Source organism: Numenius arquata, chromosome 5, assembly GCF_964106895.1.
Source record: "Numenius arquata chromosome 5, bNumArq3.hap1.1, whole genome shotgun sequence".
Taxonomy (NCBI): Eukaryota; Metazoa; Chordata; class Aves; order Charadriiformes; family Scolopacidae; genus Numenius; species Numenius arquata.
Genome location: NC_133580.1, coordinates 48,330,545 through 48,345,883, shown reverse-complemented (window position 1 = coordinate 48,345,883; position 15,339 = coordinate 48,330,545). Strand labels below are relative to the sequence as shown.

At 46.8% G+C, this 15,339-nt stretch overlaps 1 protein-coding gene across 1 annotated transcript in view; it reads right to left on the bottom strand.

The window, feature by feature from the left end:
• SMOX (spermine oxidase) overlaps nt 1-6,698 on the bottom strand; it is a 56,200-nt gene extending 49,502 nt beyond the window's left edge. The window contains exon 1 of the mRNA XM_074147903.1: nt 6,519-6,698. The gene's annotated coding sequence lies outside the window, so the exon portion shown is untranslated. The remainder of the gene's footprint in view (nt 1-6,518) is intronic.
• Between the last annotated feature and the right edge of the window lie 8,641 nt (nt 6,699-15,339).

Below are 15,339 nucleotides of genomic sequence, written 5' to 3'. Positions count from 1 at the left end.
CTCCTCCTGGCTCATTCTTGTAAATGCAAAGCCAGCCTCCAAGCTCTCAGCCGTGGAAGCAGGCAGTGAGTGAGATGACAGGAGTGGTCCAAGGAAGAAATACCCACTCGTGTGTGTGTGTGTTTGTGCATACACCCCAGCACATCTGAGGGCACAGTTTTGCAATCCCAGGAAACTTAGATCTAAGTTTGCACTGTCCTTAAGAAGGACAGTCCTGACTGTCTCTGTAGTGCTGACAGCAGCAGTCATGGGACGGGCCAGGGATTGGATCCAAATGAAAAATAACCCTATAAAAATAAGTAATAATCTGCTGCCAGGTGTGTGGGCTCCTTGATCAAGATCTCTCACCCACAGTCACAGCATAACATACCCAAGAATAGGACCAACCCTTTCACTAGAAGTAGTGCCTTAAATTTGCATATGTCACCCATAAGACTATGCCCTGACGGGGGTGGAGAACAGTTATGCAAGAGAGGAAACAAGCAGTCAGAGATAGGACAACACAGTGAAAGTATCTTAATGCAGTTTCACTGCTGAAGCCAGTGTCTTACAGAACAACGCTCCTTCCAGCAACCCAGACTTTCTGAAAGGGTCTACGATTTTTAGGAGTTCAACCAAAGGATTACCAGACACACTAATGATGCACATCTTCCTGGCAGAATCCTCTGGGATCACAACTGTGACCGATTCCAAAAAAGAAAATCCTGTTAGAAGAAGACTGGAGATCAAAGTAAGAGGTTACACCTACATCCTGGAACATGCATACCCATGGGACAAATTAATTTTAAATTCGGTTTCAGGCTAAATGTCTATTTGTCCAGCAGAAACATTAGGTTAACATACTTGAATGTTATACCTACACAGTCTCTTTGGGAGAAAAAACTATACCCCACCTGCCCTGCAAACTGAACAGAGTGTTTAGAAAGGAAAAGAAATCGCTCCTTTCCGATGCAATTCCCAGCTTAGGGATAGGCCAGAGCTACCTGCTTAGCTTAGCACAAGGTATTTTCTGGATACATTAGCTAAAAGGTAGCCTGAGTAGGTACCTCACAATGGAAATGATCCAAATCAAAGTGCTTTGCTTTTTTTTTTCCACCCCCTCAAAGTGTGCAAATATCATCATATCCTGTCCAATATTTCAATCATTCCAAACATGCCAGCAACCTACGCTGTTAAATGCCACTCAGTTAAATCTAGCTGACACACTTAAAAGAACTCCTGGCATTATGCAGAATAATGAACGATGAAGAAATGAGTAAATTTCTGAAGAATGGATAGTTATTATCTACCTCCATTTAGTTCTCTACTTTGTCAGCCAGGAAAACAAATATTTTCTTATTTTTAAAATGTAGTTCCTGCCTTTGAACTCGGTAGGTGCAAAAAAAAAAATTAATAAATAAATAATGTGGATTTAAATGACATTTTCAAGCCATTATAAAGATTTGCAGCCCTTTAAAGGCCTATTGGATAAAAGAAATGCAAGGAACCAAACCCAAAGATTCCACACAAGCTGAAATCGTCTTTATTTACATCAATTCAGCTCTCTGGGCTCCCCACAGCTGAGAATCTGCCTCCCTTACTGTGACTTCCATTCTGCCACTGATCTGCTCCATGGCCTCCAGCTCTCTCCCTTCGTCTTCCTTTTCCCAGAAGGAAGATAAAGGTGGTCTCAGAGGATGATGTGGAAAAGGGGTCTAAAGAAGGAATGCAACAACCAAAGCTCTGTGTAAATCACTACTCTGTGGCTGCAAAATCTGTTTCCCTCAGACCCAGCAAGTTCCCAGCCGCCATCATTTTGAGTTATCTGAGAGCACTAACAATAGCCGTCTTGTTTTACCGAGACTCACAGAAAACCTTAAAGGATGGCCTGGTAGCAGAGAACTACCCTGAAACAGCTCAGGGATCAAACTCCAGTGTGAGCAGCAAGGAGGGGCTTTTTGACCCCTCTTGCATTACATTCCTACCAATGAGCTTCAGAGCAATCCAGGTCTTCCTCACTGCCAAAATACTCCCTGCTGCATCCATCCTTACAAGCTCATGTCCCTGGCCCCAAGATGTCAGAAAACCAAAACTCCAGTGGCCACAAAAAAAAAAAAAACCAACACCACACCAAAATTGCACTTAAAACCAAGGATATGATTAAAATTCACCAAAGCAACACCACTTTTTAAAATTCTACTGCATTTAAAGATCTTTGGAGGAAAAGGTCACCAATATATACACCGATATATACAGAGCATCTCCCAAAGCAAAGGTCTGTGTCATGCTGCTGTCAGGTTCAGCCTGCAAACAGGTTGTTATAAGAACCCCGCATGCTGTGTTATCCACAGCCAGAGAGGGTAGTGTAGGGCTGCCAGCTGAATCCCCACCGCCCATAGCATTCCTCCAGCCCGCAGTCCAGTCCCTGCCCCAGTGTCCCTCAAGGGTGCTGGCTCTGGTACTCAAAGCCTTTTCTTCTCATACAATGAGTAAAGAGCGTGCTGTATGTTTTGGTGATGTGATGGGCACCCTCTGGTCAAGTGAAGGTAAAGGACAGTGCCATGAACTCCATAAGGAGCTTACGTCCAGCACAGCCAAAGAGCAATACCTCTGCAACACCAATTGGTGATATCCTACGTAAGGAAAGATGTGTCAAGTTTAACCTCAAGAGGCTTTACGACAGGTTGCACCGGACTCCTGGAAGGTACAGGGAGCTGAACCCCACAAGCTGCTCAAAATATGTTCACAACTGTACACAGACACAAACACAGGACCTCAAACCCAGGTTTTTACACAGCCACTCTCCACAGCAGAGCCACACATCATGTGAAACAGCTGCACCACATCAACATGCTCTGTAGGTGCGACTGCACATGCTGCCAACCGGAGTAGCCACGAACTTTTATTTTTCCTAGTAGTTCATATTCCCACCCACAGTATTTATGGAACCTTTTCTTAAAATAAAAAGAAGCCACAGAAACGTTAGATTTTTTAAAAGAGCAAAGATTTGTAACCAATTTCCATGGTGACACTATAAACTCAAGTGATATTACTGTGCATACACCCACACACCCTCCACACGGAGCATGAAATACCTGGACACATCAAAGCCAACACATCAACAAGAGCTGATGCAAATGTGACACATCATCAAGGTGACTGAAAATTTTCATGTTCCCTCAACAGGAACACAACAAGGATGATAACATGCTCTGGAAACACCACAATGTTCTGGGATGCCATTTGTTAAACTGTTCACTTCTTAGAAGGCCATAATATGAGGAATTGTTTGCATTCGTTGTTTCACAGTTATGCTTCTATCCCCTCGTGACATACCTGCTAGGACACTCGGGGTGCAAGAAGATTTGAACCCCAGCACCCACCAGCCAGGAGAGAGCTCACCTTGCTCACCAGCCACAGTAGATCACTATCACCCTCCCGCATTACTGCTCTGCTACAGCTTAATTTTTTCATCCAAGCAGAGCAGGACAGATCCTTAAGCCAGACAGTTTAGACACTCTCTTGAGAAGGACAAGTTCAAATTCATTCTTCACCCATTTCATTTCCAAGAGGTGATCTTTATACCTCTTTAATTTACTATTTACCACTCTGACACAAAGTTTTAGCTCTTCAACAGAGCTAAAAACCTCAGTTGTTTACTTTCCATAGACTTGACTTCATTAACTTCTGGAGAGGACTAATGCTTGTGGCTACTGGGAAAGGATATTTCTACATTTTTCCATTTTCTGGTCTGTTAATTGTAGTTACTGAGAGGAGGAGACAGCAGTTAGATTTGTTTAATACAACAGGCTGTATTTTAATATTTTTCAAAGGCACAGAGAAAATTTCTATTTCTTTTTGATATAACCCAATCATACAAAGTAAATAAATCCACATACTTCAGAAATCAGCATTGTTATTCTCCCTAGACTCTAATTTGGGCCAGCAGGAAATTGGATTGAGAATTTTAGATTTCATTAGAAGGGATTATTTTTCTGTGGGATGACAGTCACAGAAAACATGAAGTGAGATAACTGGTGTCCAGAGAACAGGCAGCTACACTTCTGTAGCAGGCAGCAGGAATACACTACATGCAGGAGTATCTCTCTAACTGTCTGAAGCTGAGATGGACAGGAGTCCACTACCTTTTGCAGAAGGAAGATTGTTAAAAACCCAAATCATACTACTTGGCTAAGGTGGAGACCAGTCAAAGAGCATCATCGCACATTTTAGACTAAAACGTCCTGTAGGGACGTCATAAACCATTAAATCTCCTGTTTGTGAAGAATGCTAGCAATTTCACACAGCTTTCCAAACTCTACCTCAACCTCTCCATCCCCACCAAGTCAACTGAGATTGCTCCACCCCAGGAAAAGACTGTGTTTCAGAGTCACCACAGTTAACTTGTGACAGGACTCAGGCACATTTTGATGGGCGAGACACAACAGAGAGAAAACCCTTCAAGTGAAAACCAGAGAGGGCTATCCAGGAGTGCTTTCAGCAACACAGAGACGAGGACAAGGGCTCCCAGGACACGTGGGTTGTTTGTGGTGTTCCAGCCACACACTCCACCATTTCAACATAGCGTGGCACAAAACGGTACAGCTTAAGAGCAGCTTCTCCATCAAGCCAAAGGACTGAGAAGGATAAATGACCATGGAGCCCAACATCAGCTGGTGTTTTCAGGACTTAAAGACCCAGACCTCTGCACCTATTTCCACATATAGTTTAGCCAAAACGCCAGCTAGTTCTTCCTCTAAACCCAAAGATACTCAGGGAAACATTTGAGCAGCTATGTGATGATTTGGATCCAGGCACTGAGTCAGAGCTAAGACCATCGGGTTTGTGCCAGCTCAGTGGTTGTCTGAACCCATTTCCCAGTTCGGCTCCCCACTCCACAGCAGGCTGAACAGGAGAACGAAGGAAAGAGCATATGTCTTTTTTAGAGGCAAAGCCAGCTGAAACCACAGACCTTGCTACTCACTGAAAAACATCGTACATCTGTTCCACAGCAGTGCCACAAAAGATTAGTAAGTGCTGGGCTAACAATCTGGAAAGGGAAAAGGACCTAGGAGAGCAAAATGTTATCACTAAGTCAATAAAACAACATTTGTAAAAGACTAAAGACATACAGCATTCTTGTACAATGGGCAGAAATGCTCCTAGGCTGATTTCTCGTCCTCCACTAAACCTGTCTGGTAAGTCCAGGAACAGGGCTGCCTCGTACAGGCTAAGGGAAAAGTGGATCAACAGGGTGAGCTAAGGACAGAGCTCTGGACTCGACTCTGTGGGATCACTGAGTGGATACGCATTAGCCGATACATATGGTTTCACTTTTACATAAAGCTTGTGTTTACATCTAATATATCAAGGCAATTACAGCTGGCCCCGGCACTGGATTTGAGACAGCGTGCCTATGCGCTACGCAAAGGATTTTTAGGGGTGATTAGAGAGCACGGATTCAGTGGAGCAGCTGTATTTCTGGGGCTGAGGATGTAAATTGCTGAAGAGCTTTGTTTTGAGGTCAGGTTCTGTAACTGACGATTGGCTTTGTACATTTCGCTACTGCACATCCAGGACTAATCTCTTATCCACCGCAGAGACGGAGCAATTCTGCAGAAGTCAATGGATCTGCCTGAAAACACGAGATCGGTAGGAACTGCCAAGCCCCCAGTATTGTAACAGCTCTGTGTAAACAAGAAACACCAAAACGCAAATGAACTGCAAGTCTTCACAGCTCGTAATTTACACCCCGCCTCACGCAGCGCATTATGGTGACTTTCCTACTTAACCTTTAGTCTTCATGTCATCACCCCAAACACCGAGGCAGAGAAAGCAGCAGCGCCCACGGACACACAACGCATGTAAGCGATACGCTGACATAAACACACACACGGGGGGGGGGGGGGGGGGGGAGACGGGAATTAAAAACGAACCCAAAACACCCCAAAACCCCAATGAAACCCGCACACATGCCCTCAGCCGAACCCTGCACACCCACAGTGAGGCAGGGGGCCTTTCCCCCACCCACGCCTCCCCAAAAACACGGGTGGGGATAAAAACAGCAGCCAGCTGCCTCCCGCTGTCCACCGGGGCTTGGTGTGGCACCAGCCGGGGTTTCTTGGGGCTGAGGAACGAGGGGTCATGAGCATTTACAGGGCGAACTTGTGAGGCTGGGTGTGTGGGGTGCTGAGACAGGCCTTTCGGGCAAACACCCCCCACCCTGCCCCATGCCGGCCACCCTCTCTCCACGCCGGGCTGCAAATCCCCCGTGACCACCGTATGAGAAGGAGGAGAGCCGGGCTGGCCACCGCCGAGGTGGGCGCTGGCCCTTCCCGCCAGCCCCTCGACGGCGGCCGGCGCTGACAGCCGCAGGTGGCCGAGGGCCGGGCCGGGGCGCGGCAGGTGCCGGCCGAGGGGAGGACGAGGGGGCCGGGGAGCTGAGGGGGCCCCTCGCCCGCCGTGCCCTCTGAGGGGGACTGATCCCTGGCAGGCGGGGAGGGAGCCGCCGCCTCCTCACCCCCCCCAGCGCCCCGTACCTCTCTCTGCGGTGGCCGGAGGGGACGGGGTCTTGCCGCCCGCCCGGCTCGCCTCAGCGCCTCACTCCCCTCCCCGCGTCTGGCGGCTCCCGGCGCGGCTGCGGCGGCGGCGGCGGCTGCTGGCACTGCGAGCCGAGAACCAGCGCCGGCCTGTTTTCCAGCCGCCTCCCCCTTCGGCCCGCCCCGGCTCCGCCTCAAGGGTCCGCCCGCCTCCTCCTCCTCCTCCTCCTCCTCCTCCACCGCCGCCTCCTCCGCCTCCGCCCGCTTCCCCCCGGCAAGCACCGGCCCGGCGCGGCCTGCGGGGCGGGCTGGGCGGCTTCCCCCGCGGGCAGCAGGCAGCCTGCCAGGGAGATGGAGAACCTCACACCCAACCCACCCCAACGGCAAAGCCCTGGGGTTAATAAACCCTCGTCGCCTCCATCAGGACAGGCCTGGGAGAGGACGGTGTCGGGGGATCCTGCGTTAGCCCATGGTGCCCCTCAGAGGCCCTGGCCAGGGTGATATGGGATATGGACTCTTAAATGCCTCTGGACATAAAGCCTCCACCATTCGGACCTCTCCCGAAGGGTAGGGGAAAGCAAAAAAATCTCATCACAGTGTAACAAGCCGGGAGACAGCGTGCAAAGCCCTAAAGCAGGAAGGGAAGGGGCGCTCCCGGCTTCTGAGTGCGATGCCTTTCATGCAGCTGCAGGGTTAAAGTCTTGTCTCCAAGCAACAGCCCTCTAAACAGCACATTTTATTAAATTATAGTCTTCAAAAAAAAAAAAAAAAAGTTTGCAACCAGGAAAAAGCAACATGTAAGACACAGGATGAGGATCCACCAGTGGAGCTGAAACATTCAGATGACCCCCAGCCTTCCCGTTAATCGCCCCCTGAAATTGCTTTTGGATGTCTGGAGAAAAGACTGTGCCTTGGATGAAAATAGTCATGTCTGCAAATTGCCTTCAAGCGTTTTAGGGTTTTATAAAACATGTTTAGCTGCCTGCTGGAGGTTTGCACCTGCACAACTGGGGTGAGGTTGCTTAGCTGGCCGGAACACCTGGAGAAAGCAGCAAGAATAACGTGGGGCTCAGGTTTCTCAGCTTCAACCAGATATTAAATAATAACTGTGCAAACCTTTCCATTTTGCATATACAGTGCTTGCAGACCTTTTTCTTACAGAGCTTGCACTCTTCTGACTGCCCTTTACTGCTGCTGTCACTGCTGGAATCGATGCCTGTGAAGCACCTCAAAGTACCCAGATGCTGAAGCCATGGTGGTATTTGACAACCAGTATAGGACGACAGGCGTCTCAAGGCCACACACAGTGTTTGAAACATGGTTTCTGAGCCAGCAAGCCATAAGGATGGCTGTCCTCATCCAGCACACCGCAGGAGCCAGCCAGCGCTGTTGGGCCAGCGTGGGCATGCTGGGGTGCTAAGGGAGAAGAGGCAACAGCTCTTCTCTCACACACGTGCCCCGCAGCCTCAGCACAGGGGCTCCACCAAGCCTACAGGTGGAAGCAGAGCTTTGAAAATTAAAGGACTTGAGGGAAATAAGCCATATCCTTGTTGTACCCAGCTATATCTGGAAAGAGGAATTGGCAACGAGTTTGGTTATGTTGGCTGGAAAGAGCAGCCTTTCCCACCAGACTGGACAGAGCCCAAAATGATGAGGAAATAGGATCAGTTTGATGGTCCAGCTCGGAGCTACCTATCTGGATGAGATGGAGGGGAAGGCAGGATTTCCTGCCCGTAGTCCTCAGAATCTCATAGAGTAATACCGGCCCCCGAGGCTGCCTCTAATCGAGGCTGCATCTGTTCACAGCCAAAGAGGAGCCACAGTGAAGAGCAGCCTGGTGCTCCCTGTTCCCACAGAGAAGCTGACCCATGAGAGATGCTAGTCATCCAGCAGCTGGGAAAGCTGGTGAGCCAATTCCTACTGAATGGCACCTCTATTTCCTCCATAGCAAATAAACAACCATGCTCCAGGGCTGCACTAGCTCTCAGCTTGCTTGGCTGCAATTTGAAGGATTTGAACTAAATCTAGAAAGCTCTGAGTAGCTGGGGTCCCCTGGGCTCTACCCTCTTTCTCCAGTTTAAATTTGGCAACAGAGCCTAGACAGCTCAAAAGCCCTAGGCATACTTGCAAGACATTTTGAGGGTATATAGAAATGCAATTACCTGTGGGAAAATAAAGCTAAAATGCATTGCAAGCGCATGTTTAATACAGTGTTCAATCCATTAAGAAAGAGGAATTGACAGATAGAGCTGATGTTCGTGCCATACTCGGACAGTAGTTCCAAAGAAATTTGATGAAATCCTAAAATAAGCACTTTTTGTGCCTCTGACATTTGTTTTCTTAGCTTGTGGTCTATGAACAGCTGGCCTTCAAGGTAAATAGAGCATCTTTCCTGGAAGAATCCATGAACCACAGCTTTATGAATGAAATGCAAAGTGAATGATAAAAGTCTAGAGAGTGTAACCTAAAAGCCAGGGAGAAAGACCTCCTTGTGCAACACACCTGAGAAGATGCCAAGAGCTGCAAGCCAGAGACATAATCAGCATAAAGGAAAAAAAGGGCATTACTGCCTAGAAGGTCTCTTTCTAGGAGTGTTGTTGAGTTTTTTGCGCTGCAGTAAGATCTCCCAGGGAGGGACAGAAATAGCTCAGGTCTCATGTCCTTCAAGACACACGCATTCAAATGGAGAAGGGACTCTAGCAAACTAATCAGGAGAGCTCCTGGTGGCCATGAGGGGGGTGGAGGGGTACCTGGACACTATATTAGGCTGTACTTCTGGATTTGGGGGTGTTTGAAACCTTGGCAAGGGGATCTATTGGATAGATTGATCCTTTTTTTCCTGCCAAGCAAAATAATGATTTAAAGCCATTAAGCAATATTCCTCCAGATTCCTATTGACCAGCATAATGCCCTATTCCTAGAACTGTCAGGCAAGATGAGGATCAAGCCTGGCATGAAGCCTTTTTTAGGAAAATAAAGATCCATCTGCCTGGAAAAGAGAGCAGGAGTAGAGATGAAAAACAGGCAGCACTCAGAATCGCTCCATGCTCCAAAACACCGCATTCCTTACATTCAGTATAGAAAGGCTTTGCCTCTTACTGTTCTCACACAGTATTTTTCATCCAAAATATCAGTAAAAGTGCCGTTATCCACTAGAAGTCAGCAATCCTTCAATGCAAAGCCATCTGATACAAGCCACAGGGCTTGCTGTGCTTTACAGATTGCCCACTCTTGCTAGGATTCAGAGTTGGTAGTAAGACCATGTCTGCTGTCAAGAGGCCTCATTGCGTGTCAGAAGCTCGGCACATGCTCACATCTTCGGGGGATCTACGCAGACACCAACATCTAACAGGACCCTTGTCAAGTTAAAATATAATTCAGAAACAAACACAAAATATGTAGCTTAGAACAGGGGTTTTCCAATTCTTTAAACCAGGAATCATGATTATAAGGGCATCTGGGTGCCGATTTTGGCTCCTGCTCTGGGCTGGGTAATGCACAACAGCAGAGCTGCCTGTATTCCTCCAAGCATTATGCTAAGAAACGTTTGGAAATGCCTGTGCTAAATAATTGCATTACAACAACGCCAAACAGCCCAGTTGACTTTTCCATCCTCTACACTCTTTGTTTACTTGACAGAGACTAATCTGTTCTACCTGCAAAGTAGAAAAAACAAACTTAGCACAAGGGCTCAGATATAATGCTTTATTATCTTTCCATCCGTACATAATACGGAATTTCCATGATTCATTCACCCACTTGAGGAACACTTCAATAGTCAAACAAAAACATACATTCCCAGGAGAAAAAGCAAAACCACATCCGGTGCAGGAGAGAGGAACATTCTAACATAAATACAAAATCCCGCTAGAAGTTTTATCTGAAGCAAGACCACTGATCATAAACACAACGGGGAAAGGCAAAGATCAGTGTTGCTTCTTGTGAATATTTTTCCCCTTTTCCTCACAATCTCCTGACAATAAGTCAATAAAAGGTTTTAACAAGACTACAAAGGGAATCTGAAAACCCAGCAGCCTCCCTTTGAAAGTATATTCAGGCTACAGGCAGTTTCAAAAGTCACTTCAGAGAGTCTGCCCTTTGCTAAAAAGCCTTGTGACCTCCCAGTCACTCCAGCGTAGCTGCAGTAATTCATAGGAATGAGTAATAATGACGTCTGCTATTCAGTCATCATTTGACAAGCTGTCTAAGCGACAAGGAGATTGATCATAAATATTTCTCTGTGATGATAAACAATCTAGACACAGAACAGCCATGCAGCTCGCCTTTATGGTTAGAAACAAAACAAGCCCAGGTGAGGAGGACAACTCCTGAAATTCCCCTCACAAGTTTTTTCTTCTTTATTCCCTTCTAAGAAGGTGATTTCCAGAATGATACAGCTCAAACAGTAATTTCTTTTAATTTCCTGAGCACTACAGGCTTTAACACTTTCCTACATGGATTCCTGGAAGGACATAGCTGATGAGAAAAGTATCCAATCCCAACAACACTAAAAAAAGATCTACATGGGGAAGATCCATTGCAATCCTCAATGAATTGTTGTAGTGAGCATGCACCCTGAATGCTTGAAATGTGTCGCTATTTCTAGCTTGTCTCTGTCAAGATTCAAGTCCCAAATATGTATTCTTACTGCAACCTTCTCTCTGCTAAATTTAAAAATCCTTTCTGTTTCCATTTCTGCAAGTTCTCATAGCTAAAGGGCCCCTTTGGTTTCATTTGGATTAGGAAAATTGGAAATACAGGCAGCAAGCAGGTTAAAAGATGGCACTGCCTCATACACACGCACACACACACGTCTGCACAATGGCCAGGGGCTGTGCTGTCCTACAGCCGGGATATCTCCCACTGCCTTGTTGTGCACAACATCTGGCTCCTTCGGGAAGGAGCTTGGACAATTGCTATGTCTTACGTTGGCTGAGTAAGTGCTGCAAGACTCTCTGGGATATATGGTGACGACAGCCTGAGTCGGTTGCCTGTCCATACAGACAAGGCCAAGGCCGTTGTCTGTCCATACTATAGAGAGAGAAAGTGCACAAGAGACAAATCCTTGCTGGACCTTCAGTCCCCACCATCATCAGCTGAGCAAGGCTGTTAGTGCATAGATCCCGGCTTTGGCATCTCATGCTTTTATTACACACTCTTTTCCCTTGCACCTTGCTACATGTCTCAAAATCCTGGAGAAAGTCACCTTCAGGAGACAACAGGAAGGACAGCAGTACCCCAGCTACATGACAAAGCAGACGCCTTTGAAAAAAGGCAAATAAAAAATAAAGAGGCAGAAAAATGAGGCTGGCAAAGAACAGCAGAAGAACTGTCCCAGGTGAGAGCAAAGATCTGCCTAGACCAGTATGCTGCCTCCACAAGTGAAAGAACAAGACTCGCCCCTCTCAGCTCCCACTTATTTTCTCCTCAGGGGTTCGTGAGATAGGCATGGTTTCTCTGTATTTAGTAACCTCCTTTGGATTTTGTTTTCATGATCTTACCTGCTCTCTCCCTGTGTAAACATTGATGACGCCAACACTCTGTGGCACAGAGTTCCACCAAGAAACCATATCAATGACACATCCTTTGGTTTGCTTGGAGCTTGGTATCTTCATTTGACTCCCCCATGTTCTTGTATCGGAAGAGACAGAGAACAGATGACTTCTCTGCAAGTCTGTCACTATTTTGTACACCTCTAGCATACCCTTCTTAAGTTACCGCCAGGAGAGACCTAGGTCACTGAGTGTGACTTCCTATGAAAGCAGTTATGAGCCTTTACTCTACTTTGTTGCCAATTCAGCATAGGTTGCATGAAACCGCAATCACTTAAACTGTTCTGAACACAAAGAATCCAGGAAATGAAACTTTGGCAGGTACAAAGGAACAGGGCTGAGTGTGGAAATCTGGGAGGAGGCTTTGCCGATGATAGCAGCCCAGCTCCTGCCTTATCTCACAGCAGGTAACAGAGGAAAGCGCAAGCAATGGCAACTGCAGTGAGAACAGTGGAAAAATGCAAACTAGTCCTATGAGTCTCATTTTCAATCTCTAGCACTGGCCAGGTGACAGCAGTACTTCCAGCCAATATATCTCTCTTCCAGCCAATATCTCACTCTTTTGGATGTTCCCCCTTAAAGGCCAAGGGCTGATACCTGCAAAGGCCAGTGAATGATCCCGAGAGTCCTCCTGCCCCCACCACTGTTTCCACCCTGGCCTCAGCAGCCCCTGCCTCTCCTCCTGTGCCTTCCCTCTGGGCAGTGTGGTGCCCACAGATGCCTGCTCGCAGCCTGCAGCCGTTCTCGCTGACCAAAGCAGCCCTGTTGTTTCGCCGTGCCCTGCTGTCTGACCGTGCCTGTCTCTCAGCTCCTGACGATGCCGAGTTCGCAAGCCATCCAGGACAGAGGCTGCCTTTGTGTTCTGCACGTGTACGCTGCCAAGTGCTATGAGCCATCCTGGTACTGTGTTTTCCTAAAAATAGCTTGCCCCATAGATAACCTGCAGTCTTTAAAAGTCGCAGGTCTTGAAGATAAGCCCTCATATAACCTGCACAAAATGAGAAACAAAGGCACTCCTGGGGTGAAAAGCTCTGAAGAAATAGTCTAAGAGTATAATGGAGAACACAGCCTCGGTACATCCACAAGCAGTAGAGGAAACTAGTGCCAGGGGCCCAGGGAGCAAGTATTGTGTATAACCTGCACACAGACAACTGCTGAGCCACAAGGTTTTTTTACAGCCAGCCTCCAAGTTCTGGGCATGAAGATACAGCACTGCTAACAAAAGTAATCCAAAAGAATAACAATCCATCTAAATTATCTGAAAAGCACTCAAATTTAGCTCATTCTTTACATAAGGGTACATATTTTGGATATGAAATATATCCAGATAGCATTTTACCCTTCCACAACTTGCAACATATCCATTTACTCTTTCACATTTTATTTTAATAACAAGGGAGACAAGTAAGCTCAATTGATGGGCTGGTTCCCAGGGAAACATGAGCAACTTATTTCTCTTAAATAGCAGGCACAAATGTTTCCTGTGTTACACCGTGCAGCCTGCTGTGACATTCAGATCTCTAACATATAATCCCAAAAGGACAGAATGTGTTTGCCTGGCTCTGAGGTGGGGAAGGAGAAAGGTAGCAGCACGCTACAACTGGTGACAGGCACTAGCAAGGATCTGGCACCCAAAGCATTTTGTGGAAACAAGTCCCTTCTCCTAATCCCCAAAAGAAGAGCAAAATAAGATTTTAACAAAAACTGGTAAAATTACTCCAGTGTTGCTGGGAGAGAAATGAAAGAAGGGAGTTGGCAATAGCAAGCCATCAAAATCTCAGTCAAAATGCTAGGCTGGCTGCCTGGTGCTGTTGGGACACATTAAGAGCATAAAAACAGCCACATGGATTTAGCCCAGGGTTTATCCAACTTGGGAGGCTGCTTTGGTACAGATAAAGGTGGGAAGGGACTTGGAAAAGAAAATGGAAGACAAAGCTGAGCATCCTCATAGGTGCTCTCTGATAACATTCAGGGCATTTCAAAACCTGAGATTACCTACCTACATAGAGACCGGTGAAGAGCACAATCCTGCTGCATGTCACCAAGGATGCTGTTCCCAGCTCCGATCACACACGGTGAGGTGCGGTGGCTTTGGTGGCAAAGCTCATTTTGCTTCCTGCTGTTTCTAGTTAACAAGATGAAAAAAACAGATAAAACCAGTGGCCACGAGCAGGCATTCAAAGATGGGTCATCTTTGTAACACATATGTAACACATATGATACTTCTCCCCAAATCTCTCCCTGCCTCCTTTATATTCTGCTCAGGGAATCTCGTGAGCCTGAGGGGATTTGTATGCTTAGTACATCCCAGCAGATTTCTCATCCATGTATTTGCCTATTCATCTCTTGAACCTTCCTGTGTCCACAATACCCTTTAGCAAGAAGTTTACAGCTCAGCTACCCATTGCATGAGGACCCATCTGCGTTGGTTTGCTTGGAGCCTGTTAATCTGCTGGCCCCTAGTTCTTGTTCTGGATGAGACACTGGACAGCCATTCCCTCGTGACCCCATCCCTTGTACACAGGATTTTCCAAACTCCCTTGTGTGCTACTTCAGTATCTAGGGCCACATTCTGCTTTCATTTATCGCCACTGAGTTGATATTCAACTGGTTTTTAAGTGAGCAGGTGATTATTTGGCCTTGGGACAATTTCCGCCCCCCCCCCATACAATTTGCTTTTTTGTTAAAAAGAAAAAAAAATATTTAAACTTTTCTTTTTTCTCAGTTGCTTTAGGATTCAGAAGAAAAGAAAAAAGATAATCAACTACAAGTTTTGGATGCCAAAGTTTCCAGGTGCCCAATGTCCTGTTACCGGGACACTGAACAAACAGCCTGCAAACACAATCCTTTGTTCTGCCAGCTGGAAACCGCAGGTCACTCTGCACCCGGACACCACCACAGGCCAGATCCTCAGCAGGAGGCAATACCCAACTGAGCAAAATGCTCCTTTCATCTGACAAGGGATACCAAAAAGGGACCTGGAGTTTTTTAATGAGTTGGTGGGGTTTTTTTCATTCACTGAGGAACATATTCTGTGGAAAGGTCTCTGTCCACGCAAGTGACTCAGCTCAACAAACAACATTGGTGATTCATTACTCCTGAGTGTGCCAGCAGTGGCTGATGACCTGTGTGGTGCCGAGTCTCTTCCTCACCAGGAAACAGCCTTAATAAATGACATCAGCAGCGTGATTCAGTCGGTAGGACCATGGACTGCAAGTCTCCCACTCAGGTGCTTGCTCCCGATTTCCCTTCCCCAGCCAGCTTTTTCT